The following is a 25,680-nucleotide window of genomic DNA, read 5'->3' on the forward strand; positions in this document are numbered from 1 at the left end:
CAATGTTCATTTGAGGCACAAGGAACATCCACAGGGACACTGTTCATCTTTGTCTCGGGTCTGGGTCAAGCAGTGCCTGCTTGTCGGTGGAAGGCGTGGGGCCTCTAGGTGTGAAATGCAGCTGGAGAAACGCTCAGAGCCCGTTTCAGGTGAGGGGGCTCCATATAAATGCAGGCGGGTGCTCCTTATCCCATTGCCCCACACAGTAGGAGCCACATCCCACACACAGGAGATTGCAAACCGTCATCATCTTTCCCCCTAAGACCTTGAGTAGACAATGTTCTTGAAATTTATTTATTTTTGATAGAGAGCGAGAGAGAGAGCACAAGTGGGGGAGGGACAGAGAGAGAAGGAGACACAGAATCCGAAGCGGGCTCCAGGCTCCGAGCTGTCAGCACAGAGCCCGACACGGGGCTCGAACTCACAAACCTCGAGATCATGACCCGAGCCGAAGTCGGCCGCTTAACCGACTGAGCCACCCAGGCGCCCCTTGAGTAGACAATGTTCTAAGAGGCCAGCGTGAACTGTATTACGAAACTTGAAAAAAATGCAGTGTCATCCTGCTTTTTATTCTGTAATTGAGATCCACCTGTCTCTAACATGTTGAATTTAAACGATTTCATCCTGAGGGTCCAGAAATTTCGGAATCCGTTTCAATATGTAACCCTTTGGTCACCAGGATTCACAGGTATTAGCCAGAGAAAACAGCTCGTTTAGAAGGCTGTGTTTTAGGAGTAACGGGAAAATAGAGGCCTTAGTTACAATGCGATCATTTTTCCCTTCCGTGAGCATGAGTGGGGTAGGACATTTCTGCGTGCGGCTCCGATGTGTGTCGTGCAAGGGTCACGGCCCTGATTTTCAGGTTGGTTCCCCCCTACGCTGTCTCCCTTACTCTTCACAGCAGCTGTGGAAATTATACCTTATTATTTATGCCCGTTTTATGGAAGAGGGAACTGAAGTCCAGGGGCTCGGGTGAGCAGTTGGGCTCCGGTTACAATAGCTGATGAATGGAGGGGCCACGACTTCCGGCCAGATCCCGGAGGCCGATCTGATCTGGAGTGTGTGGCCTCGGCCCCGCGGGGGGTAGCCGTCGGCTGCGTGAGGATCACCTCGAGCTTTCTGCGGGCACTTCGGCCCTAGCCGCTTGGGCCAAAGTGAGCGAGGATTTGTGTTTATAAAAACCTTTACGGTGTGGCTTAAAGCGTGTATGTGAGGGTGGTTTTGGCGATTAGGAGAGGCGGTCACCTGTGCAGAGGGCCTTCTCTGCAATGCTGCGGTGGTGGGGGAGGGAGAAGAACTCGGGGTGGTCGAGCCTGGGCTCCCTGGTGGGTGAGCTCTTCCCATGAGCACCCTGTCCTCAGCCTCTCCCCGAGACTGGATGTTTTCTCTTTGTACTTCTGCTCGCGTGCATTGGCAACAGGACCGTGCTGACTGAGCCAGGTTCGTTCATTCATTTATTCCCTAATTCTGTCGGAAAATATTTACCAAGCACCTATTATGTCCCTGCCGCTGAAGACAATGAAACCCCAGGTTTTGTCTATTACGCACGCACACACCCACACCCCGACACATGCGCACTATGGTAGGCTGTGGTGAGCGCTACGGGAAGAAATGGAGCTGGGTGGTCGGTGGGTGGTCAGTGGGGGGTGGGGGGGGGAGAGTGAACGAGGTTGCCTTCTATATGGGTGATTCGGAGAAGGCGGTCTGATGAGCCGGCTCCCGAAAGGAGGGGGAGATGAGCCTTGTCAGCGTTTGCAGGGAGAGGTGGACTGGACCAGGCAGAAGGAAAAGACAGTGAGAGGACATTTTACCGATTCAGAGACAGGAGGAGAAGGCGGGCAGGATGTGGGGGGACTAAATGAAGCAGGAGTGGTCGAGGGGGGAGGTGGAAGTCGAGCAGGACCTGTAGGGCCTTGTGGAATGGGTTTGTAACAGGGAGAACGGAAACCAACATTTACTGAGCACACATTGTGCACTCAGCTCTGAGCCGGGTCTAATTTTATTAAAAAGATTATTGTAATAACTCTGCAAGAGAAGCTGGAACAGCTGAGAAAGCTGAGGTGCTGGTCTGCAGTCAGGTCGCTCATAAGTCCTTTGGATTTCAAAATTTATTTAAAAAATAAATTAAAAAAATTTTTTTAATGTTTTATTTATTTTGGAGAGACAGCATGAGCAGGAGAAGGGCAGAGAGAGAGGGGGACAGAGGACCCAAAGTGGGCTCTGAGCTGTCAGCAGCGAGCCGGATGCAAGGCTCAAACTCACAAACCATGAGATCGTGAGCTGAGCTGAAGTCTGACGCTCAACCCACTGAGCCACCCAGGCGCCCCCGGCTCGCTTCAAAGTTAGACATCTCTTAATTTTTTTTTTTAAAGTTTTTTTTTTTCAACGTTTTTTATTTATTTTTGGGACAGAGAGAGACAGAGCATGAACGGGGGAGGGGCAGAGAGAGAGGGAGACACAGAATCGGAAACAGGCTCCAGGCTCCGAGCCATCAGCCCAGAGCCTGACGCGGGGCTCGAACTCACGGACAGCAAGATCGTGACCTGGCTGAAGTCGGATGCTTAACCGACTGCGCCACCCAGGCGCCCCTAGACATCTCTTAATTAAAATTGACCCTTAAACAAAGTGGGAGTTAGAAGCCCCCACCCCCTGAGGAGTTTGTGTCCCTGTATAACTTTAGACTCCCCCAAAACTTAACTACAGATAGCTTACCATTGACTGGAAGCCCTACCAATAACACAAGCAGTCAACGCATATTTTGTATGTTATGCTTTATATATCATATTCTTCCAACAGGGTGAGCTAGAGAAAAGAAGATGCTATTGAGAAAATACACTTACAGTACGGTGCTGTAACAAAATCCACATATACCTGGGTTTGCCCAGTTCAGACCCATGTTGTTCCATTGACTGTATTTAAGCGTTTCTGCTTCATATCAACCCTGATGATACAGGAAGGCTCAATTTCTCCTTTCTAACTTGCATGAACTGAGTTAATGGCTGTAATGCATCTTTTGGAAGGGAGATTATATCAGATGTGGTTTCATAGCTTGAGCAAATTCACACCTCCCCTGTCACCTGGTATGGATTAGTGCGTTTCCAGAGAAACAGGACCAACAGAAGGTACACATGCATACCCAAGAAGTCCAAGGTCTGCACTGGGCAAGCTGGAAACCCCGAAGAGCTGATGGTGTGGTTCTAGTGCAAGTACAAAGACCTGAGAACCAGGAGAGATGATGGAGCTTCTGGAAAGCAGGAGACCCATGTGCTAGCTCAAAGACCGTTGGAGAGTACAAGTTCTATCTTACCCTGCCCTGTGTTCTGTTCAGGCCTTTAAGGGGTTGGATGAGGCCCACCCACATTTGCTTTGCTCAGCTGACCGATTCACATGTTCATCTCATGCAGAGACGTCCTCAAAGATACACTCAGAATAATGCTTAACCAGGTATTTGGGCACCCCATGTCCCGCCAAGTTGACACATGGTACCAGCCATCACAGAGGCCATTTTGATAAATATAAATACAAATAAAGAAACTTTAAAGCTGCAGTGAGGAGGCTTCAGTAGTGGACGTGCCTTCTTTGGTCTTGCGGGGAGGCCTGGCCTCACTTGCCGGGGCCGGGCCCCCCTTGCACGGATCAGTTTCTCTCGATTCCTAAGACTGCTTTTAGCCACTTCCAGGGTCCTGCATTTTTGGGAAAATATTCAAGCTCCGCTTGCTAGGTTGATCAGACAGTCAAGATTCTCTGAGATCATCTGGAATAAGGATTTTCTAAAATGGTCCATGTCATGGTCACACGGAACATGGTACCATTTGTAGAGCACACAGAGGAAATGGATGAAGCTGCTTGTGGCCACAGGAGAGTGGCCTGGGGTGGGGGGCGCTGGCCACCTGCAGCTCACCAGCTGTCTCCCACGGCTGTGGGCATACTTTAGCCCATCTTTGTCACATGGTGGAGAAAAGTCTGATTTAGACCAAGCCCGTCTATTTTACAGATGGGGATACTGATGCCCAGAGAGGGGAAAAGCCAGAGTTAGCTGGCTACTCCTTGAGACCTCCCTACACACTGCTGCTCGCACTGCATGGCTCTAAACTTCTGAACTGTTCCTAATCATTTGTCACAAATTGTCAGAGACAAAGGACTTGTGTATGTGTGTGCACTTGTGTATACACACATGACCTCTTCCCGACTAGGTTATAAACGACCTAGGGACAAGGTCTTTGTCATGTTCTCTTTCTTCTCCTATCCCCTCCAAATTAGCAAGAGTAATGGCTTGGACTTTTCTGTGTCTTAAAGTATAAATGAATAATCATCCATAACCTTTAAAATAAACCGTGGCATGCGGCTACATCAAGTGTCCGTTCTTCCAGGAAGCGTTCTCTGATGTCCCTGGCTGTAAACAACATCTGCTTTGTTTGACCTTCCAGAGCATTCTTTCTGTGACCTCTTAGAGCTCTAACTAGTCTCTACCTTATATTGGAGTCAGAGGTGAATGGATTCCATCTTCCTTTCCAATCATACAGACACTTTGAGAGGAGAGGATTCATGTAACAGCGTGGCATTCGATTCAGAGTCAGCATATTTTGAGGAGGGCCTATTACCTATCAGACACTGCACAAAGTCTCATCACAGGTGCTCATTTCGACTTCGGCAGGCTTGTGGGGTGGACGCGGCAATTTTTTATGCTTCATTGTATGAGACAAGGAAACTGACGCTTAAAGAGCAGAGGTGCCCATTCAAGACGGTTTTAGTTGAGGTCAAAACCTCCGACCCAAGTCCCACACCCTTTGCACCAGCCCAGGATACATCCTTCAGACCTTAGCTTTTTGTCAAATAAATATACAAGCCAAGAAGAAGTGAGCTAATGAACTTGGAGGCTGATAGATGCCGGACATAAGTCGTGTGATTTTTGCTACTGGTCATAAAGGTGCCCTCGTACTGGCGACAAACGAAAAGAATGTTTGTTCTCATGGATGTGTTCTCCTTATTTCCCCGTGTCCCTGGGGAACGTCTGCAAGTTCTATTGAAATGTGACTTTCGGATGCAAGAATGCCTTGCCTCCTGATTTCCACCACAGTGAAAACTGGAATTTATACCATTTCATTTTGATGTTAATTCATTTCCTTGATAAGTCCTGCATCTATGAGAGAAATCCAATCGGCTGCTGGTCTCTGGGAGGCCTGGTGGCTGCAGCTTGTGTGTGTGTGTGTGCACGTGTGTGTGCAGGTGGCAGGGCAGTGAACGTCCTGCTTTGGGTTTCTGCTCTACTTTCTTATTTTCCATAGAACTAATCGTCCCCTTCCATGGTAAAGACCCCCCACAAGTAGAAGAGAGCACGTGCAGCAATGTGGGATCCATCTTATGTGTGATTATCTAAGTGTGGCCTCCAAGGAACTTGCTTCTCCAGCCCAATTCATTCCTGACTCTAATCAGACCCCAAAGCCCCTAATCATGCTTCTGAGTTTGGAAATGGCAAGTCTCTTCACAAATGTCTGCTTGGGGAAGAAAACATGCTTATAGGAAGCTTTTCACAGAGAGCAGTGGTTAAGCCACAGCACCGGCTTGACAGATGCCTCTCGAATAGCGTGATAAGCTACATCTCACTGGGGGATGTGGCAGGCAGCTCCCATAGAAGAAATGGTCATCCGAGGTCAAATCAGTGAGATCAACCTTCAAAGGGTCTTGCAGTTCCTCACCACAGCCTGTGAAGATGTCCTTTCTCTAGATGCAAACACTGAGACCTCTGTGACTCACCCCGTCCACTATGGCGGCTGGTCCTGGCGCAGGGCCTTTCCGGTTCCCATCATCACCGCTCTGTGGAGCAGGTGCACAGGTAGCCAAGTCCAGTGTTCCACTTTGCCCTGTGCCCGCTCGCTACCCTGGGTCAGATCACAGCAGCGGAGCAGAGAGCGCTGAGGTGCTGGCACACAGACTCAGCAAGAGGGACGTATGACAGTGCCCTTCACCACTTCCCGTCCTGCAGGCAGGTGAACTTGACTTTTAGGCATCACGTCCATCAAATGTCTACTGGGAGCTGGCCACGGTGTTAGGCGCTGGGGGCAAGTGAGGGCTAATGCATTTTCTGCCTTGAGGACAAGTCTGGTGGAGAGTTGTTTCTCAGAATATATTCTTATATTGTGGAACTGGTCCGGGCAGGAGACATTCAGAAGGCATTTATTCATGTCTTCGTTAATCGAACAAATACGTTGAAAACACTATTCCTGGTGGGCACTGAGGGAATGACAGGGAGCAAGACTGACATGGGCCTGGTCCTGAAAACATATTTATAGGACATCGAATTGTGGGCAAATACAGAAGAGCCAAGGACACTATCTTTGTCATATCCTGGGGGGGGGGGGATATGAAAAATGTATAATCTAAATAAAATTGCAGAGGGATGTTTATGCACAATTATGCACAACTTCGGTGTGTTTCATTTCAGTTTGACTATATATATATATTTAAGTTTATTTGTTTATTTTGAGAGAGAGAGAGAGAGAGCAGAATGAGAGGAAAAGAGAGAGAATCCCAAGCAGGCCCTGCACCATTAACGCAGAGCCTAATACGGGTTCAGACTTATAAACTGTGAGATCATGACCTGAGCTGAAATCAACAGTCAGACGCTTAACCAACTGAGCCACCCAGGTGCCCCAACTGTATATATATTTTACAAACAAGCATAATTATCCATTGAAGTCCCTTGAGCCTTTCCTTGGCTGGCTTGGGCTATTCAGGTCTGCTCCTTCTGTGGTTTTGTATCATTCAGGCAGGCTTTAGGGACACTGCTGCACCTTAAAACATTGAAGAAAGTTGTATCTGTCGGCCCTTGCTGCTTGCATTTCCCCTGCCTACAGATGACTTTCTCTGTGGCTAAGTGCTGTTTATTTTTTAAGCTACAGTTCAGAGACCATCGGCTAAAGTCATTCATTCAAGCACTGGACAAACATTTGTTGAATGGCTACTTTGGGCCAGGCGTAGTTCTAAACTCTGGGGATATGCTACATCCGTGAGGGAAAAGGTAGCTAAGTGGGGCGCCTGGGTGGCTCAATAGGTTGGGCATCCGTCTTCAGCTCAGGTCGTGATCTCGCGGTCTGTGAGTTGGAGCCCCATGTTGGGCTCTGTGCTGACAGCTCAGAACCGGGAGCCTGCTTTGGATTCTGTGTCTCCCTCTCTCTGCCCCTCCCCTGCTCATGCCTCTGTCCCTGTCTCTGTCTGTCTCTCTCAAAAGTAAATAAACATTAAGATATTTTTAAGAAAAGGTAGATAATAAAGTAATAATCATAATAAATCAGGGAAAGGTAATCAAGTGATATTTATTACCTTCTAGTATATTAGAAGGTCAAAAAAGTGATGGAGAAAAAGGAGCAGAGTAAAGGGAATACATTTTGATCTATGCCAGATAGATTTTAAAGGTAAGGCCAGAAGGATTTTCGGAAGGATTGCATGTGGGGCATGAAATAAGAGAGGAGGCTAGAATGACTCAATATTTTGTCCTCAGAGACTGGACTGATGGAATTGTCATTAGCTGAGATGGGAAAGACTGGGAGAGGGGGCGGCATTGGGGGAGGAGACAGGGAGTTCAGTTTGGGGCCTGGAGAAGTTTGAGGTTGGTGTCCAAGTGTAGATTTTGAGTAGGCTGTGGTTATTGCAAATAAGGGAGAGGTCAAGCTGGAAATACGGATTTGAGGTTTATCAAAATACAGCTGACATTTAAAGCCATGATGCTGGGGAAGGTCACCGAAGGTGTGAATCCTGATAGAGAAGAGAGAGACTGAAGACCTGAGTCCCAAAGAATGCCAACATAAAGAGTTTTCGAAGAAAGACAAGGAATGAGCCAAAGAGACTAAGAAGGAGTGGCATTAGCAAGGAGGGGCAATAAGAGACTGCGATCTAGGGGTCACTAGGGGTCAAGGAAACAAGACTTTCTGGAATGGACGATGACTCGGTGGTGTCACAGTTAGTTGATGACGGGCTAGTAAACATGAAGGCTGAGAACTGACCATTGGATTTAGCATCCTGGAGGTCATGGGCCTGGTCCACTGTGACCCCGCCCACCCAGCGTGCTTCCTCTGCATGCCATGTGCTCCTTTAATGATGCTGTACGTGGCCCCCATGTGATCTGTTCAAAGCCGTGCTCCCACAAAGTAGCTTACGATGGCAATCTTGGAGCCTTTCTCACTAATTTACTTAGGTGATATTGGTGAACACCAATCATGCATCAGGACGCATCTAGATAGAACAGATGTGTTAAAGTCACCTGGGCCCTCCTCTGCCCTCAGATATCTTACAGTCTGGGGAGAAAAACAAGGTGTCTGGGTCCTGTTACAGCAAAAGGGAGTGATTGAGGTATGATAAAACTATGGAAGTTGAGAGGACAGAGAAATTTTCCCTGGGGGGGTCAAGGTTGAGTTCACGGCTGAAGTGGCCTTTGAATGTGGTCTTGAAGGATGAGCGGGATTTGGAAATAAGGTAAAGTGAAGAGGAAAACTCTATCGGACACAGGGAATTAGAGGAGAAGGGTGTGCAGGGAGGCAGCGGGAGTGGGGGCACGGAGCTGCAGGGCAGGGTGTGGGAAGGAGAGAGAGAAGTGGGAGATGAGGGCTAGCATTCTGGCCAGGACCTGTGAAGAGAGTCTTAGAAATTAGAGGCTGGGCTGTATCTCTTTGTCAGTGGGGAAATCATTAAAGGCTTTTGAGCCATGGAATGACGCAATAGCCGTGCTGCTTCAGGAAGAGTCATCTGGCTGCGTGTGCAAAACTGTCCAGGAGAAAGATAAGAAGGATCTAAATTAGGGCACTGGCGGTGGGAGGTGGGGGTAGGGGTGCTGTGAGCCTTAGCAGAGGAAGAACCCGCAGGACATAGCACTGAAGAGTGCGGGGTGCACGGCATGTAGCTGCGGCTCTAGGCCTTCCCTAAAGACCGCGTGGGCCTTTGGGGGAGCGTGGGTGGCTCCGTCGGTTAAGCCTCCGACTCCTGACTTCGTCTCAGGTCATGATCTCATGGTTTGTGAGTTCAAGTCCCACGGAGACAACGCATAGCCTGCTTGGGATTCTCCCTTCCCCTCTCTCTGCCCCTCCCCTGCTCTCTAGGTCTCTCTCAAAATAAATAAATAAACTTAGAAAGAAAATACACATGAGCCTTCTGAAGGGCAGTGGCCTAGGCAGTCCCTGGCCGCTTGTACTTGTCACCTCCACCCCCATCCTCGTCTGAACCGTGAGTGCTTGAGCTTCACCTCATTAATGGCATGGAGCTTGGAACTCTGTGATTAACGCCGGTTCTGCGTTTAAGAAACAAAAGAACTCTGCATTCCAGGACTCTGGAATGGGAGGAGAAGAATGGATTGGGAGGAGGTGATTTTGGAGCTGAGACATGAGTGCTGGCAAGCGCCCATCCAGGCCACCTCCGGCCTTCCGTCTCTGATCTTCTGCCGCGTCTGGTCTGATCAGTGGCACACGGCGTTTCCCACATTGTCGGGCAAAGCAGTTCTCAGAGCCCAGAGAGGGCAATACACGGTGTCACCCCGACCTGCAGTGTCGTAGGAAATGCCAAGTGACCCAGATGGGGCCCAGGCAGCCTGCCTGCTCATTTTCCCTACTACCGGAGGACAGAAAGTCTCCCGCTGTTCTGCGATTCTCCCAGCATCAGCTCGAGTGGGCTCAGACGGGGCAGGTAATGGCACCCGGGGGGATCATCGCTGATTTCGGGGAGGTTGAAACCCCAGGCTGTGGGGGAAGGGGCTGGCCCGCAGCCAGCCCCAGCATCCCGATTCATGTGGCAGCGTAGGGGGAAGAGCCTTTGTGGCAAGCCTGGCTTCCTCCTGAATCTGCCCATAAAAGGATAAAAGTGCTGCTATCTGGTCGGCATTGGGTAGGATTGCTGATGATAAATTTTTTAAAAGTGCGGATTTTTCCCCCTTTCTGCAAGCGGTGGGGAGAGAGAGAAAGAGAGAGGGAGAGGGAGAGAGAGAGAGAGAGAGAGAGAGAAAGCGAGCTTTCACACAGTTTCCAGCCTGTATGTGCTAACAGATGGATTCAGACTCATCTTTTATCTAGTGTTACAGAATGTTACAGATGATATGCTGCTTCTTCAATTTACAAGAGGAAAAAAAAAAAATTAAAGCTTTAAAGGGAAGCCCTTATGGTAGAAAAGAATGGTCCAAAATATTGTCTGGCTTTACTCAAAAGGCAAAGTATAGCAGAACCATTTAAAAGTGATTTTCTTCCTCCCCCTCCCTGACTTCTCCAAAATATATGATCTCGGTGTCAGAAGTAGGCCAAGCTTTAAGGCTATCATGAATTATATATCAAGAGACATCATTACCCAGGAGTCTTGAACAAATGCCCCATGGTTTAAATTTTACAGACGTTTTTTTTTTTCCCCCCTCGGTGGCAGCAATTTCTGCCTCTGCCTTCTTCCTGAGACGGAAAAGGAAAGTATTTTACGAAATGCATGAGGAGACGTTATGCTAATAAAGGTAATTGTGCAATGATTGGAAACTGCTCTGTTTCCCCTTGGAAGGAAGCTTTTGTCCCCCCAACACCGACCCTGCACTCCAGGTGCTTAAGCGGGCAGCTTGCTCTGGCTTTGTCCTGCCTGATTTCGGCAGGACTCAGACACCCACAGAGCCAGGGCTGCATGAGCGAGGACGTGAACTGGGCATTTCTGCATCCGCCCTTTATGACAAAGACCTTGCCGACGTCTGCCTATCTGATATGCTTTACCCATCTGTGTATCTTCTAATATTCAAGGAGGGCTTTATGAACATAACTCTATCTGAAATTGGAGACATTAACTGGGTAAATAGGAAAGGCGGGTGCTTGGTGTTTGCTCTCTAGCCTCCTTACGGCCCTTAAAGGGAGGAGAACGTTAGCCCGGAATATAGTCACCGAGAACACGATGCACCCCCAGGCACAGTACTGGCTGAGGTGTCCAGATAAGAACTCCTGTGGCTGCAGAAATGGTCTTCTCTGCCCTGGAGCCCATAATCTCCCTCCCAATCCATTCTTCTGGGTGGACATTTTACCGTGCTGAGCTCTCCTGTAGTGAGAGAAGCCAGGTACAATTCTTTACGCAGACTTCTCATCGTTTTTTAATCTTTAACAATCCTTTTATTAACTATCGCCCTTTGTCCTTATTATATTTTGGGATATGGTGGGCATACCATGTTTTCAGCATCTTGGAAGGTGAAATAATCGAGAGCTAGAGTGGAGATGTAATTGAGTAGAGTCTGTGTCACCGGAGCCGTGAAATATACATGCATCTCAACACACATGTACATGATATAAAATACAAACCCGATGGTTATTACTCTGCCTCTGCCGAATAATAAAAAGCGAACCCTATGATCGGCTCCCATTTGGAGGGTAGATTCCTTTATGAGGCTTCGCGGGCCCTCTGTCCTCCAGCTCAGCCCCTGCCTCAAGTTTCCGTCCGGGCTTCCTTCCCGCTGCACTACGTCGTGTTCTTACATCCCAACCATACGTAACCACATGGCGTTCCTTACTTCACAAGCTCCATCATCTCTGTCCATATGTATTGCCTCATCGTGAACGTGTGCCCAAGCACCCTCCCCGCTGTCCTTCTCATGCTCCTCATTTCCGTGCCCTTCTACGAAGCCTTAATTTATCCCCCAGATTCCCACCGTGTGGGTTAGGCACCCATTACTGGCACTCCCATATCAGCCCACACTCCCCGTTGTGGCAGTTGCCATACTGTATTTTTAATTTTTTTTAAGTGTTTATTTATTTTTAAGCGAGGGAGAGAGAGAGAGCGTGCCAATGGGGGCAGAGAGAGAGGGAGACAGAGAATCCCAAGCAGACTTCGAACTGTCAGCGCAGAGCCCGATGCGAGGCTCAAACTCACAAACCGTGAGAGATCATGACCTGAGCCAAAATCGAGAGTCGGACGCTTAACCGACTGAGCCCAGGTGCCCCTGCCACACTATATTCTTAATTGTTCTTTCATGTATTTATCTTTTCTGGTAGCTCGGGAGCTCCTGGCAAATGTGAGTGAGGCACCACACTTTTGTTCTCAGAAGCTTCACCCCCAGAGTGGAAGAGATACGGGAAGGCCCCAGTAGGCTGCAGGGCAGGCCTTGGTGGGATCCTTCCTCCCTATTACGGTCCCTCTGGATGAACCCTAAACAGGGAGTCAGCCTCCCAGGCAGGGTTTGGTGACAGTCCTGTGTACCATTCAGGTGCGTGGCTGCTTTCAGACCCCAAGATGAGGTCACTACTGCTGCCTCATTTATTACCTCCACTGACCCAGGCCTTTGGTGCTATGCCCAGCTAACACACTTTACAAGGTTGGTCTCCAGCATTTCTGGTGTCTGACTTAACACTGAGTCAACAAAGTCACTAGGGTAGAAGCAGGCCGTTAGGATACAAGGAACACAGGGTTCAGGCAGACCTGCATGAGAATCCCATTTCTGCCACTAACGGGTGATCCGCATGATCTCAGGAAGTTGACCTAAATGCTCTGAGCCTTTGTGTCTGTCTCAGTAAAATGAGGGAGAGATGTTGTTTGAGGCTATCTTTTAATAACAAAGATTGTTTTGTAAAGTACTTGGTACCTAAAGGATATTCATAAAATTGAGCATCAGTAGTATGAAAAAAGTCCGGCTTCCAATCCAATAAATCAGATTATTAAAAATATAGCAAAATGGAGGGTGCCTGGGTGGCTCAGAGCTTGAGCATCTGACTCTGGTTTCAGCTCAGGTCATAATCCTAGGGTTGTGGGATCGAGTCCTGCATCGGGCTCTGTGCTAAGCATGGATCCTCCTTAAGATTCTCTCTCTGCCTCTCTCTCTCTCTCTCTCTCTCTCTCTCTCTCTTTCGTCTCTGTCTCTCTCCCCCTCTTCCCCACTTGCACAAATGCTCTCTCTCTCTCTCTCTCTCAAAAAAAAATACATATATCAAAATGATTTTACCATTACGGAAGAAGTAAGTTGTCATATTTTTGCTTTAGATATTACGACTTTAAATTAAAAAAAAAAGGAGATAATTTGTTCAAGGCACAAACATCAGAATAAAAAAAAAAAATCACTAGCTCTTTGGCCTTTGGTGCATTTCCTTATTTCTCTTAGCCTGGGTTCCCTTATCTCCATTATGGGCATAATGAGACCCATGTTGCCAGGGTGTGGATGTGAGAAATGAATGAGAGGCGAGGAGTGGAAAAGGCCATGCTCAGCCAAGGGCAGAGTTGGTTCTCAGTAAGTGGTTTTGAAATTTCTTTCCCTGAAGCTGCTCTACTCCCATCCTATGAATTCTGCCTGGATTGTAACCAGCTTGTTCCTGAGCTCCAAGTAGCCTTGGAGTCTAGCATAGAGACCTGAACAAAAGCGTTTTCTGGGCGCTCGAAAAGCTGCATTTGACTGAGAGTCAGTAAGAAACCCGACAGCAGGCCTGGGGCAGGCCGCCACCTCCCCTGGGCCACCAGCCCCTCGTGCAGGGGGTGCAGGGGGAGGGCAGACAGTTGCCCAGGTGGCTTCCAGCTCTGGCATTCTGGGAGTCTAATTTATGGTTGAGTGAGTTGTCATTCACGGACCAGGAAGGGCCAGATTACCCTCATTATTCTGCTCGCAGCTCTGGTGCCTGAGAAGCCACTGGGTCCTGCCACATCTAGAATTCTCTCTGAACCCTTGGGCTTTTAATTAAAGGGCTTTGTGAGTCAGATGGTTTATGGTCAGATTCAGATCTTCAGGGAGACACGGAGGGAGGTCCTCTGTCCTGTCATCTACTCCTTGAGAAATCCGCCGTCTCTCCCAGTGCGGGGACAGCAAGTTGGGAGTCTCGAGGGGGACTTCCAAGAGAGGCTGCGGCTAATCCTTACCCCACAGCCCCTCTGACTCCAGGCCCCAGAGGCCTTTGGACCGTTGACACCGCACGTCATCGCTTTTTTCCCTGTGAGTGTCTGAGCTGTGCCCGCCTGCTCTGATTCGCTTTTGGCTCCCCACGGTTGCCGCGACGCCTGGATTATTTCTTACCCAACACGGTTTCCGCTTCGGGCGGCTTGTGCTAAATGCATTTTCAGTCCCATGTGGTACAAGGGATAAAAGGATTGTCTTAAAAAAGTGGTTTCTGAATGTGTCGAAAGCAAGGCTGCCTGCTGTGTGTTTTTAACAATGGCTTCCCCAGAGGAGGGTTGAAAACCTCACCTTTCAAGATGTTTCAACTCCTATTAGAAAGCGACTTAAATAAAGTTGCTCTTCTGACCACTGCTGCTCTGATCGCCAGACTGGTGATGATTTGTCTAACCAGAGTCTCCAGGGCTGGCACTCGACACCATTTCCCTCCCAGAGGAGATGAAATTGTGCTGGTCACTTTCTTCCTTCTGGTGTCCACCTTGGGAGGGGTGTGTTTCTGAGAGCACTGGAGGGTGGGCTTTCTCGAGAGAGCACCCCATGGTTTCAGACCCATTTCTTCCTCCTACAAGCCATTAATGGGCACGTACTTTGTGTCCAGCAGTGTGTCCTCTTCCTGTCTTCTCTCCCTGTCGCCTACATCTCAATGCTCTGCACCCATCTGCCGTCTAGGGTTCCTGTGAACTGACCCAAGTCCCCTTAATTTTTCTCCTGGATGCTGTCGTGTTTATGGAACTCGAATGGGCCACTGTGTTGGCATATCTTTAGTTTGGGTTTTTCAACCTGGGCGCCCCTGACAGTTTGGGCAAAGGAAGTCTTTGGTGTGGGAGGCTCTCAGGTTCTCTGGAGCATCCCTGGCCTCTACCCTGGATGCCAGTGGCACCCCACACACTCCAGCTGTGACAGCCACAAATGTCTACTGACATCGCCAAATACGTCCTCAGACTTTTGCATTTACCGAAACACCCTTATGTCTGTTGTCTTAGTTGATATAGTTACGCATAAGGATTTTTGCTCCCCCTTATGACTAAAGGAATTGAGGGTCAGCAACGGAAGAAACTTGCCTATCCAACAGTAGGTCAGGGAAAGAGCTGAAGTTAACAATTTAAATCTCCCGTCTTCCCAACCCAGTGTCTTTCTTACAGATGCATTTAATGGTGTGCCCGCAAGTGTTTAGTAACTGGTTCTCTGGGAAAAACAAAAACAGAACAAACCTGATTAGGAGAGGTTGCCAATTTCATGGCGCAAGTACTCCCACCATGGCTGGTTCCTTCTCAAAAGACGTCATTGAACGTGAAGTTGGGAAGAGACACGTGTGATTGGTTCTGGTCAGCAGGTGCCGGCTGGCTCCAGGACACCACTGGGCCCACGTGTACTTCTGTTTCGGTAGCCTCTCTCTCTTCCGGACCTTGTTCTTCCACTCCTCTTCCTCTTCCCCCATAAACAGATATACTGGAGGGTGCCACAGGGAGGCATTCATCTGGGGAGGGCATTGATCGCCTCTTTGGATAAGTACACGGCAGTTAGAGTGGAATTTTCTCCCTCTTCTGTTAAATCAGCATTTTGTTTCCTAGTCGTTCCACCTGAGGAGTTGCAGGAGTAGGACGCTCTGATCTGAGAGCAGAGACCTTACAGAGGTCGGCAATAGGGTCTTCTGGACACAGTCTGCTCCTGAGCAGGAACTAAGTGCTGTGGGTCAACATCAGACATAGTGAGTGATCACAAGGTGGTGACGGCTACAGGGCTATTGGAGATACCATTCTGGAGGGTAAGGAGTGGGATCTTGGCTAGCGTTTTAATCCAGGTGTGAACTTTAACATCTGTAAGGCTCAGTTTCCACACCTGTGAAAGGAGAGCCAGCTTATGTCTGAGCTTCAGGCGTGTACTCACCCACTCGGTTACTTGAAGGATTGGCTGGTCGTCATAATTAGTATAAGCTCCTCAGGCCTAAGGACTCAGCCGGTCTTGGCTTTTTCATCTTGGCCATGGTTCAGTGCCAAATGCTTTTCTCTGGTCCAGCCTTAGACCTGAACTTGAGCTGGGACTGTGGGAAGAACCCTTAGCTGGTTATCAGAAGACCTGGGTTCTTGTCCCAACTTTGGTACTGCCCCGTTACATAACCCTGGGAAGTACTTCATGGTGACAGGAATGTGGGTATCCCCATGGGAGGGGTGGGAGCATGATGTGGCATTTGGATTTTATCCTGAAGGCGGTGGAAAGTGCTTGAAGAGAAGACACATCATCACATGTGTGCTTTAGAACGTTCTTTCTGCAGAGCACAGGGCCAGAGTCCAGGCAGGATGAAACCAGTTAGGGAGTGGTTCAGCAGCCCAGTCAAAAAGTGATGAGGCGTCCCATGCGCACTAGCTGAGTGGCACAGACAGAAAATGCTGTGAGAGTTCGGAGATGGGAGAGTTCAGAAGAGTGTCGGAGAAGACCTCGCGGAGGAGGCGAGGCCGCTGCTGACTTGGAAGGATGGAGGCGTATGGAGGTGTAAGTCTAGGCTGCAGAACTGGGCAAAACCCCGCAACACTGCAGTAAATCACATTGGGCTTAAACTGAGAATTTCTGTAAAGGGTGGTTATGTAAATGGCCCTTTGATGGAGCGACTTGGACCCTAGGATTAAGAAAGTGGCTTCTGTTAGAAGGTGGTGGTCCTCACAGGGAACGCACATTTTCATGCAGTCCGTTTCTGCACAGCTCTTATCCCGGGCCTTTTCCTGTCTGCAGCTGCCACTTGCTTTTTTCCCTTGGTGAGGTGTAGGGTGCCTGGGGCCCTGAATAGCCGGTGCACACACTCACCCCCTGCAGCCCCCTGCTGTTGAGGAAGCACAGTGCCTCTGACTCTTGAGGATGAATACAGCACTGAATGCTGATGTGTGGCTTCTGACTTGCCTCACAGCAGGGGGCCCAGGAAGGGAGCAGCTGTGCTATTGTCTGAGCGTGTCCCCAGTATTTGTCTGCCTAGGCCAGGGTGACCGTTGTCCCTCGCGATAAGCCGTCTCGCAGCTGCCGCAGGTACGATCTCAATCATTCCTCCCCCTGTTGGCTCTGACTGTCTCCCCTTACTGAGAATGAAGGAAATGCCCCATTTTCTCGCATGCCAGTTTCGTGAACGTGTGTCCGTCCCTGTCCACAAGGCGAAGGATGGCCAGTCTCACAGCGTCCCAGTTAAATGCGCTCTGGGTTTCCCCCTGACGTGTTAGGAAAATGGATTTGGCTGGGAAATGATACGAGCTAGATAGCATCACCTCTGAGGCTCACGTGAGTTAACAGGCTCAGAAGGGAAAACGACTCACCCAGCGTTGCACCATCGGGAGCTGGTAGGGTGAGGACAGAAAGCAGACACCCTCTGGACTTCAGCGTACCCCTGTTGGATTTAGAGTCCCCATTAGTACGGCATTTTAGCAGAGGTCGGCCTTGTAAGAAAGTTGTGTTCTCAAACGGCAGTATATGTCCTAGGTTAGGTTTTTTACGGAAATGCTCCCTTGATGGGCTGTTGTAGACATCAGGAGTCCCAAGTCCCAAGCACCTCTTCATTATACAGAAGGCAGTGAGTGGCTTGCCCGATGTCTTAGAGATTCAGGGTCAAAGCAGAGACTGCCTCCCAGAACACCAGCTTCTCCACCCACAGTGCTTTGCGTCCCTCCGGCCTCGCGGCAATGGTGCTCTCGCTAGAAAACACCCAGCATAAGCCACCTGAAAAGTGCCTTTTGTTGTTGTAGGCCAGGGGCTGGTGGGGAGTTCACAGTTGGCGTTGGCCGTGTGACATTCTTGTGTCTTGGGGAGGACGAGTGCCGCGGATGTTTGCACAGTATGCTGGAGCCCGCCGCAGTCGTCAGGAATTTGGACGGCAAATGACTCCAGCCAGATTGGCTTTCGGATCGTGCTCAGTGCAGTCTGGCCGTGGCACCATTTCTTAGTTTCCTACTCCTGGGCAGCCCTGGAGTTGAACTTCCATAGCAATCGTTTACTCTCCTAGTCCAGGTCAGCTTTGCCCCCTCATTCAGGAGCGGTCGTATTGGCTAAAGCTGATGTAGGGGCCGAGTACCTCACTGGTCACATTTAACGTTGGGTAGCCCTAACAACCCTGAGATGGACAGACAGGGGGACCAAGATGCAAAGAAGTTACGGCTCGCAGCTGTTGGACTCAAGACCCCAGGCTCTTTCCGTGGCCCCATCTCCCTGCTGACACAACAATATCTGCCGTGCTGATTCACTGCTGGCATCAGGGGAAGCGCCAATGTAGGTAAAGCCCATTACAGCCTGATGCCAGCCTCTTTTCCTACTGTCTCTGCTGCCTCCTTCCTTCTTCCCCAGCCACTCTGAGCCATCCACGGCCTTCAAGGAAGCCACAATTTACAGATTCGACCATCAGCCCTTGGCATCTGTGCAGGATGCTGGGCTGGTTGCAGTAGGTGTGACTACCCTGTAAAGATAAGAAAGACGTGCCCCCCCTCTTAGGGGCTCCCCATCCCGTGGCAGAAAGAAAACGTGAACACAAGTAGCTTTCATACTTCAGAAGAGAAAGCTCATTTGATCTTCAAAGTGGCCCAGAGAGGCTGCTGGTGTACGTTGCTGAAAGATCTGCGTTTAATAGACTTTCTACCTTGAGATCAGACCAAGTTAAGGTCACACAGCCCAGCCAAGGCCAGGTTGGGAGCAGACCCGGTTTTCCTTGCGCCCCTATATAGCGTTCCTGCCGCATCAAGGCATCCTCCCGCCTTGCGTCACCAGGGTTGGTTAAGGACAGCCTCTGTAGTCTGGACTGTTTGTGTCTGTCTTACTGCTGCCTGCCTGATGGAGACAAGTCAGCTGTCAGCTGCTGACACCTCAAACCTGTTAAGTTGTGCCCCTTTTCTTCTGGAAAGGTGACCTTCCTATAGGTGCAGCCTGGAAAGGGAGGAGAAAACATGAAGATGCCCCTGTTGTCTAGGACACTCAGGGGTGTCAGGGAGAGGGGCCTGGTCACATTCAGTTTTTTTTTTTTTTTAAGTTTATTTATTGTGAGGGGGGCGGAGGGGCAGAGAGAGGGAGAGAGAGAATCCCAAGCCGGCTGCACACTGTGTGCGCAGAGCCCGACATGGGGCTCGATCCCGTGAACCCTGAGATCATGATCTGAGCTGAGATCAAGAGTCAGATGCTTAAACGACTGAGCCACCCAGGCGCCGCTGGTCGCATTCAGTTTCAAAAGTGTCTCCTGCCCCCCACCCCCGACCCCACCCCAGAGGAGGACCTCTGGTTGGCGTGACCAACCCTGTGAAATACCTTCTCGGAGAGCAGCAATCCATGGTGGCAGTTGTGTTCAGAGAGTGAGATTTGAACTTCTGGAAAGACTGGGCAGAGTTTTCCGACGGGTTCCAGCCAGAGAAGGTGGTCTCCTTCTGCCATCCTCGTGGGGGAGTGACCTTTTCGCTGTCTGGGTGTGACCAGGAGGACAGATGGGGAAGCCATGACCCTGAGAAATGGAACAGGTATGAGCTCGGGAGTAGAGACCTGGGCTCTTGTCCGGGTTCTGTTACTGCCTGCCACTGGCAATGGCCCTCGCGCGCAGCGTCATATCTGGCAGCTGTGGACGTTAGAGATTGAACTTGGGTTCAGAGGTGTGCTCCACCCCCCGCCCACCATCAACCTTGGCTGCTCGCTCGGCCTCTCTCGGAGCTGCTCTCCCAGTCCTTATGTGCATGATGAGGTTAAGGGGGGTCACAGCCGTGTGCAGTAAGAGTGATACGAGGGCCACGTGATGTGCAGCACAGCACCCAGCACATAGTCAGTACACAGTGCAAAAGAGTGACTTGCGTTTATCCCACCGCCATCACCCACTGGTTGACCTCTGATGGTCAGTCTAGGGTTGCCCGAGCACTGGCACCCTGGACAGTCACCATCTGGCCTCTGGGCTGCTCTCGGGTTGGATTCCCAGCATAAGAAGCTACATGCCAAGACAGAAGAAACCAGAATCAGTCGGGAGAGCTGCGTCTAGTCATGGCTTTTCTGCCTACCAGCAGGGTGGCATTGGATAAGTCCGTTCCATTCTCTAGAACTCAGGGACCCCCTGAATCACATGAATAATCATATTAGGAGTAGTAATGATAATACCGATAGCAGTAGTGGGTTTATTGGTGGCCCCCCAAAAAGTCCATGCCCTCACCCCTACCACCTATATATATGACCTAATTTAGAAAGAAGGGTCTTGGGGCGCCTGGGTGGCTCAGTTGGTTAGGCGACAAACTTCGGCTCAGGTCATGATCTGGCGGTGCGCCAGTTCAAGCCCCGTGCTCTGTGCTGACAGCTCAGAGCCTGGAACCTGCTTTGGATTCTGTGTCTCCCTCTCTCTCTGCCCCTCCCCACTCATGCTCTCTCTCTCTCTCTCTCTCAAAAATAAAGAACCATTAAAAAATTTTTTTTTATAAAAGAAAGAAGGGTCTCACCTATTTATCAAATCTCATCACTCGCAGAAGCTCCTACCAAAGCAGATGGCAGGCGTTGCCCTTTGTGTTCCCGCGGGATGAGGCCAGTGCCTCCCCGAGCCTCTTCGGGCGTCGCTAAGCCTCTTCAGGCCAGCAGGCTTCTCTAGAGCTGTCAGAAGTCGCTGGCCTACCGGTGCTGTGATGTTCCTTGATTAAACGAATGCCACAACATCTCTTCAGAGAACCAACTGAGGCTCATTGCCCTTCATTAACATTTCACTTTACCTGTGTTGATGTATGAGTCTGATTCAAGACTGATTTCCTGGTTTCAAAACAATGGCAGATGCTTTTTCCTCTTGGCCTGGTTCTTAAGCAGGCAGTTCTTGGGGGAAGGAATAAAATAGAAGCAGGCTATGAGTGCTGCGTCCTTCTCCCCTCCACCAGACCGGACTCCCCGCCCCCCAGATCCCAGCTCTGCCCTCTCCAGGCCGGGTCCGTGCTTGCTGACCCTGAGGAAGCGGGTCTTGTGGCTGTCGGTGCACTTGATTTCTCCTGTGGGGCTGGACAGCTGCTCACATGCCAGTCGCCTGTCCGGCTGCCGTAGGCTGCCGCAAAGAGCCACTGAGCCCTCACGTTTGGGGGACTGGCTGGTTATCCGAATAGCTTCACGTTCAGGTTCTGGGTGTGAGGGCACAAGGAACCCAGCAGTTCTTTTAAAAGATACTGCTGAAACTAGTCCCTCCTTGCTTCTTGAATCATAGCACGACGGCTTCCTAATCAAGTTACGTCAGCCTGTTTTATATGTAAGGTCTACGAGCCCAGTAGACTTAGAAGGCCTTCTGCTGAGCAAAGGAGAGTGAATGGTCACAGAGGGGCATTTGCATGGCTTGGAAAGCAGGGGGTCATCCAGGAGCATCCAACACAACTAAGCGTAAGAATAACCAGCCCCGGGGCGCCTGGGTGGCGCAGTCGGTTAAGCGTACGACTTCAGCCAGGTCACGATCTCGCGCTCCGTGAGTTCGAGCCCCGCGTCGGGCTCTGGGCTGATGGCTCAGAGCCTGGAGCCTGTTTCTGATTCTGTGTCTCCCTCTCTCTCTGCCCCTTCCCCGTTCATGCTCTGTCTCTCTCTGTCCCAAAAATAAATAAACGTTGAAAAAAAAAAAAAAAAAAAAGAATAACCAGCCCCATGGGACTGTGGATTATATTAGGGTTGGCCATATGTCTTGTGTGCCTGGGACAGTTCCGCTTTATGCCTGTCGTCCCCTGGGCGTTATTAATATGCCCCCTTTCGCTCTTAGAAGTATCCAGGTTTGGCTGATAAATCGCATGGTCACCCTAATCGTGGGTCACTTTGTATGTGCACTTTGTATAGTTGCAGAGTAGATAATGTGTTTAGGTAAAAGCCTATACCTGTGTGCTTCAACCTCTCAGAAGTTGGCTGTAGGGGTAGCATGGTTCTACAGCTGTGGCTAAGTCACATCACCGTCTCATAGCACGTGCTGCTGAGAGGTGAGATCGTGGGCCAAAATGTCAAGTAGATAGGAGTTTAGATCCTTCTTCATAGCTTACTAGTTTTTTGACCTTGAGGAAATTACTTAGCTTATCTCGACTGTAAATTGGGAATAATCATACAGACCTCAGCAGTTGGTGCTGTTATGAAATCACCCATGTCAAGCATCTCGCTTATTTCCTGACACGTGATAAGCTGCCAACAAATGGCATTGCCGCTATTATTTATTATGATGATGATGATTTTATGATTTTATGACTAGTATTATTTTGGTCTTAGTCTTTCCATCTGTGACATGGTAAAGGATGATCCCTGTCCTGCCCTGCTCCCCAGGTCGTTGTGAGGCTGAAAGCAGGTAGTATCCCAACACCTAGGGTTGCTGGGAGCGTGTGCACCGTTTAAGGTGAGGACTTTCGGCAGAGTCTCACTTGCCCACCTGCCCAATGGATCCGTCCCTCTGGGTGACATGGAAAATAGGTTCCCAAGACATCATCCCTCTACCCGCCCTGAGGACTCTCCCGTCGCTGGCCCTCCTCGGCCCAGCCTACTTCCTCCTCCCATGAGCAGTACTGTGTAAACACCAAGGCCAGAATGTCATTTACTGGTGCCAGCTGACTCGGGGGCTGCCACCCGAGTGTGGGAAGGGTCCAGATTTCTGACTGGGCCGGCGAGGCGCCTCTCAATGTTCCCTGGCTGGGGAGTTTCTTCCCTTCCTCTGCCTTTTGAATGTAAGTGTCATCTGTTCCCGGTGTCCTTACTTTATTCCCTGTCTCTTTCCACTAATTTGCCTTCCTGTAAGCCTCCCTTTTCTTTCCTCGTTTTTTTTTTTCTTTTTTGTTTTTCTTTCCTTTTTCTTCTGACGTGACTGCCCTATTAGGGAGGATCACGGTAGTGGTTGAAAGCGGAAACTCCATCCGGATTGCCTGAATGGAAATCTTGGCTCTACCTACCGCTCAAAAGCTGAGTCCCTTGGATGACCACGTCAGTGTCCTTATCTATGAAAAAGGGGCAAGAATAATGCCTACCTAGTGTGGTTGCTGGGGGGTTTCAGGAGTTACCAGAGGTACCGTGCTTAACAACGCCTGATGTACGTACAGTAGGTACTTGCAGAAGGGGAACTATTTTCATTATCTAAAAACCTGCCCGTTCATATTTCTTCATGTTGGCTGGTGCTCTTGGTAGGAAGGAGGCTGCAGCAAGGTCTGTTGACTCCGAGTCTAGGCTGGGACTCTGATGGACGACCATGCTCGCACCGGGGGCTTTAGAGTGAGTCCTTACCTGCTCAGACTGGATGGTGGGAACAGGTCCTCCATGCTTGGTCTTCTCCCTATCCATCTGCCTTCTCTTTGGTTTGTCCCTGCCCTGTCCTTCTACTTCCAGAGACATTCTAAAGTGGAAGACATGCAGCTGTTCTAAGCTCTGAGTCCCTCCACTGAATGGGGCAGGGGCACATGATACAGTGACAATGTGACAGGTCACTGGACTGGAGGGCAAGAGATCCCTGTTGTAGTCCTGCTTCTGCTGTATGACCCTGGATAAGCCATTTCATGTCTTTGGATTGCAGCTTCTCCCTTTTCAAAATGGCGGTCATTATCCCCTCTGCTCTGTACCTCTCTGAAAATGACCAAACATGAGATTTTGAGGAGTGTTCTCCTGGCTGCCACGTGCTACAGAAGCGAGGACTCCCGCTGGTCTCGGATGGAGCAGAGGGTTTGTGGCAACAGCTGTGGCCACAGTCCATGCTGCTGACAAGAGGAGCAAATCGGTGTTGGTGTTTGCTGTGTGAGGCTGTGCTCGTGGGGACCTGAGATGGGAGTTGTCAGTGTCCTTCCCTGCTTGACCTCTGTTCTCTCTGATGGACATCTGGCCCATGGGTGACTCAGTCAGGAAACTACCAGCCATCGCTTCAAAAAGCTTGGACTCCTCTCAAGGATATGCTTACTTTGTGTTGTCCTGTGTTTGTTTGGATGGTGGGGGGAATCATTTACAGAATCAAGGGCAGATCCTGGGGGAATAATTTACAGAATCAAGGGCAGATCCTCAGAGTGAGCCCCTCCTCCCTGGTAGGGCCTCTGTGACCAAATCAATAAGATGGAAGGAGTTGGGGCATGCTGAGGGCTGGATTAGGATCACAAGTTACCCAAATGCTGGTCCATGGACAGAGCCAGGTTGGTGACATCAAAACTCTCCAGAAGCTTTGGCCGCTACACCAGGCCAGAACTGTACTTTTTGTTAGCTTCTCCAGCGCACAATGAGTTTGGGAACTGCTAGAGTGGGTGGGACTGGACTTGCCTGTCAGGAAGCTCTGCATTCCCTGTCCCCTCCTTGTCCCCATCAAAAGACTGGAAAGAGTTAATAGTATTAGCTTTGATGTATGATTAGGTTATGATTAGGGTTATTTGTGTTCTTGTGCAACTTAACCAGGTGACTGTATCCTTAAAGATGCACGTTGGGAGTTGGGGTACTCTTGTGAGCGTCTGTAAATGAGTAGAGGGGTCAACATGGGTGGGAGAACATTCCGGAAGTACCTGAGAGTCATAGTCTGGGAGAGGCTCAGCATTCTACTGGCCTGACCCTCTTAATTTTCTGGTGGAAGAAAGTGGGATTCTTGCTGGGCCCCAGTGGGAGAATGAAGTCTCTATCATGTACACTGAAAACGTATTATAATTCTGAGGGTGTTTGACAAAGAAAGTGGTGGGGAGGGATGGCTCCTCCAATACTGAATCACTTCAACACCTTCCCTCTTGTTTCCAGGTCCTTTCGTGGCACATCTGGCCTCTCAGCCACAGCCAAGAGGTGAGAGACATGGTCTTACCCCAGGATCCTTCTTCAGAAATTCACATTCTTCATCGTCTACACCCAAGCACATAGAAAACAGCCCCTGTGTCAGGGCACCCTTTTCCTCAGGCTGTGCTCTGTGGTGGGAATTGATGAACACAACCCCAAATCCAGAGGAAACAAACCTCCTTCCTCCTCTACCTCCGTGACCTGCTTTCCCAAAATGCAGGGCCATCCCCACATGATGTCAGTTCAGAAATCACTTTCTCATCAGGCCAAGGACTTTTCAAAGTTGCTGTGTTTTCCCTATCGTTTCCTTCCTTCCTCCTCCCCCCCCCTTCACTTCCTGTTTTTTTCTTCCTCTTTCTCCACCCCCCTAGCCCGGCTCTCCAGCCTTGTCCCTTGTTGTCTGAGAACAGGAACAAAGCGCCAAGCGTAGATAATCATGATTTCCTGATGGGCCCTCTCAGTGCCAGGGCCCAGGCGCAGCTTCTCTGGGACACAGGAGCCTCTGCTGGGAGCACAGCAGGAAGCAGGGCCTCAGAGCCTCCCGGCTGAAAGAGAATCTAACAAGAATAATCTTTCATGTCCTTACAACAATTTATAATTTCCAAAGAACTTTCTCCCGCATTCAAGCTAAAACACTGGAAAAATAAGTAAGACAAGTCCTAGTGTTTTGGCCTAATAACTGAAGTCTACAGTAGATGGGCAAAACATAGATGTGGGAGTTAGACATGCATTTATTTCTGGTTCTGTGCCTTTTTCCCATTATGACTCTACGGATCATCGTAGTTCTCTGAAACTCGGTTCTCTCACCTCTTGAGAAAATGGACTTCAGGGTACCTTGTGGGGAATTTTTGAGGACAAATCAGGAAAATGTACTGTAAGATTCACTTGGTATGCCTGGTAGATATTATTTACTTAATAAACGTGAGATCGGGGCGCCTGGGTGGCGCAGTCGGTTAAGCGTCCGACTTCAGCTCAGGTCACGATCTCACGGTCCGTGAGTTCGAGCCCCGCGTCGGGCTCTGGGCTGATGGCTCAGAGCCTGGAGCCTGTTTCCGATTCTGTGTCTCTTTCTCTCTCGGCCCCTCCCCCGTTCATGCTCTGTCTCTCTCTGTCCC

At 49.8% G+C, this 25,680-nt stretch overlaps 1 protein-coding gene across 3 annotated transcripts in view; it reads left to right on the forward strand.

The window, feature by feature from the left end:
* Positions 1–25,680, forward strand: part of CYRIA (CYFIP related Rac1 interactor A) — a 108,433-nt gene that overhangs the window by 18,009 nt on the left and 64,744 nt on the right. For all 3 annotated transcript variants that reach the window (XM_047068568.1, XM_047068565.1, XM_047068566.1), the window contains exon 2: positions 24,533–24,574. The gene's annotated coding sequence lies outside the window, so the exon portion shown is untranslated. The remainder of the gene's footprint in view (positions 1–24,532; positions 24,575–25,680) is intronic.

Source organism: Lynx rufus, unplaced genomic scaffold (assembly GCF_022079265.1).
Source record: "Lynx rufus isolate CCGP_SWC_20201006 ecotype Redwood Valley unplaced genomic scaffold, mLynRuf1.p SCAF_8, whole genome shotgun sequence".
NCBI lineage: Eukaryota > Metazoa > Chordata > Mammalia > Carnivora > Felidae > Lynx > Lynx rufus.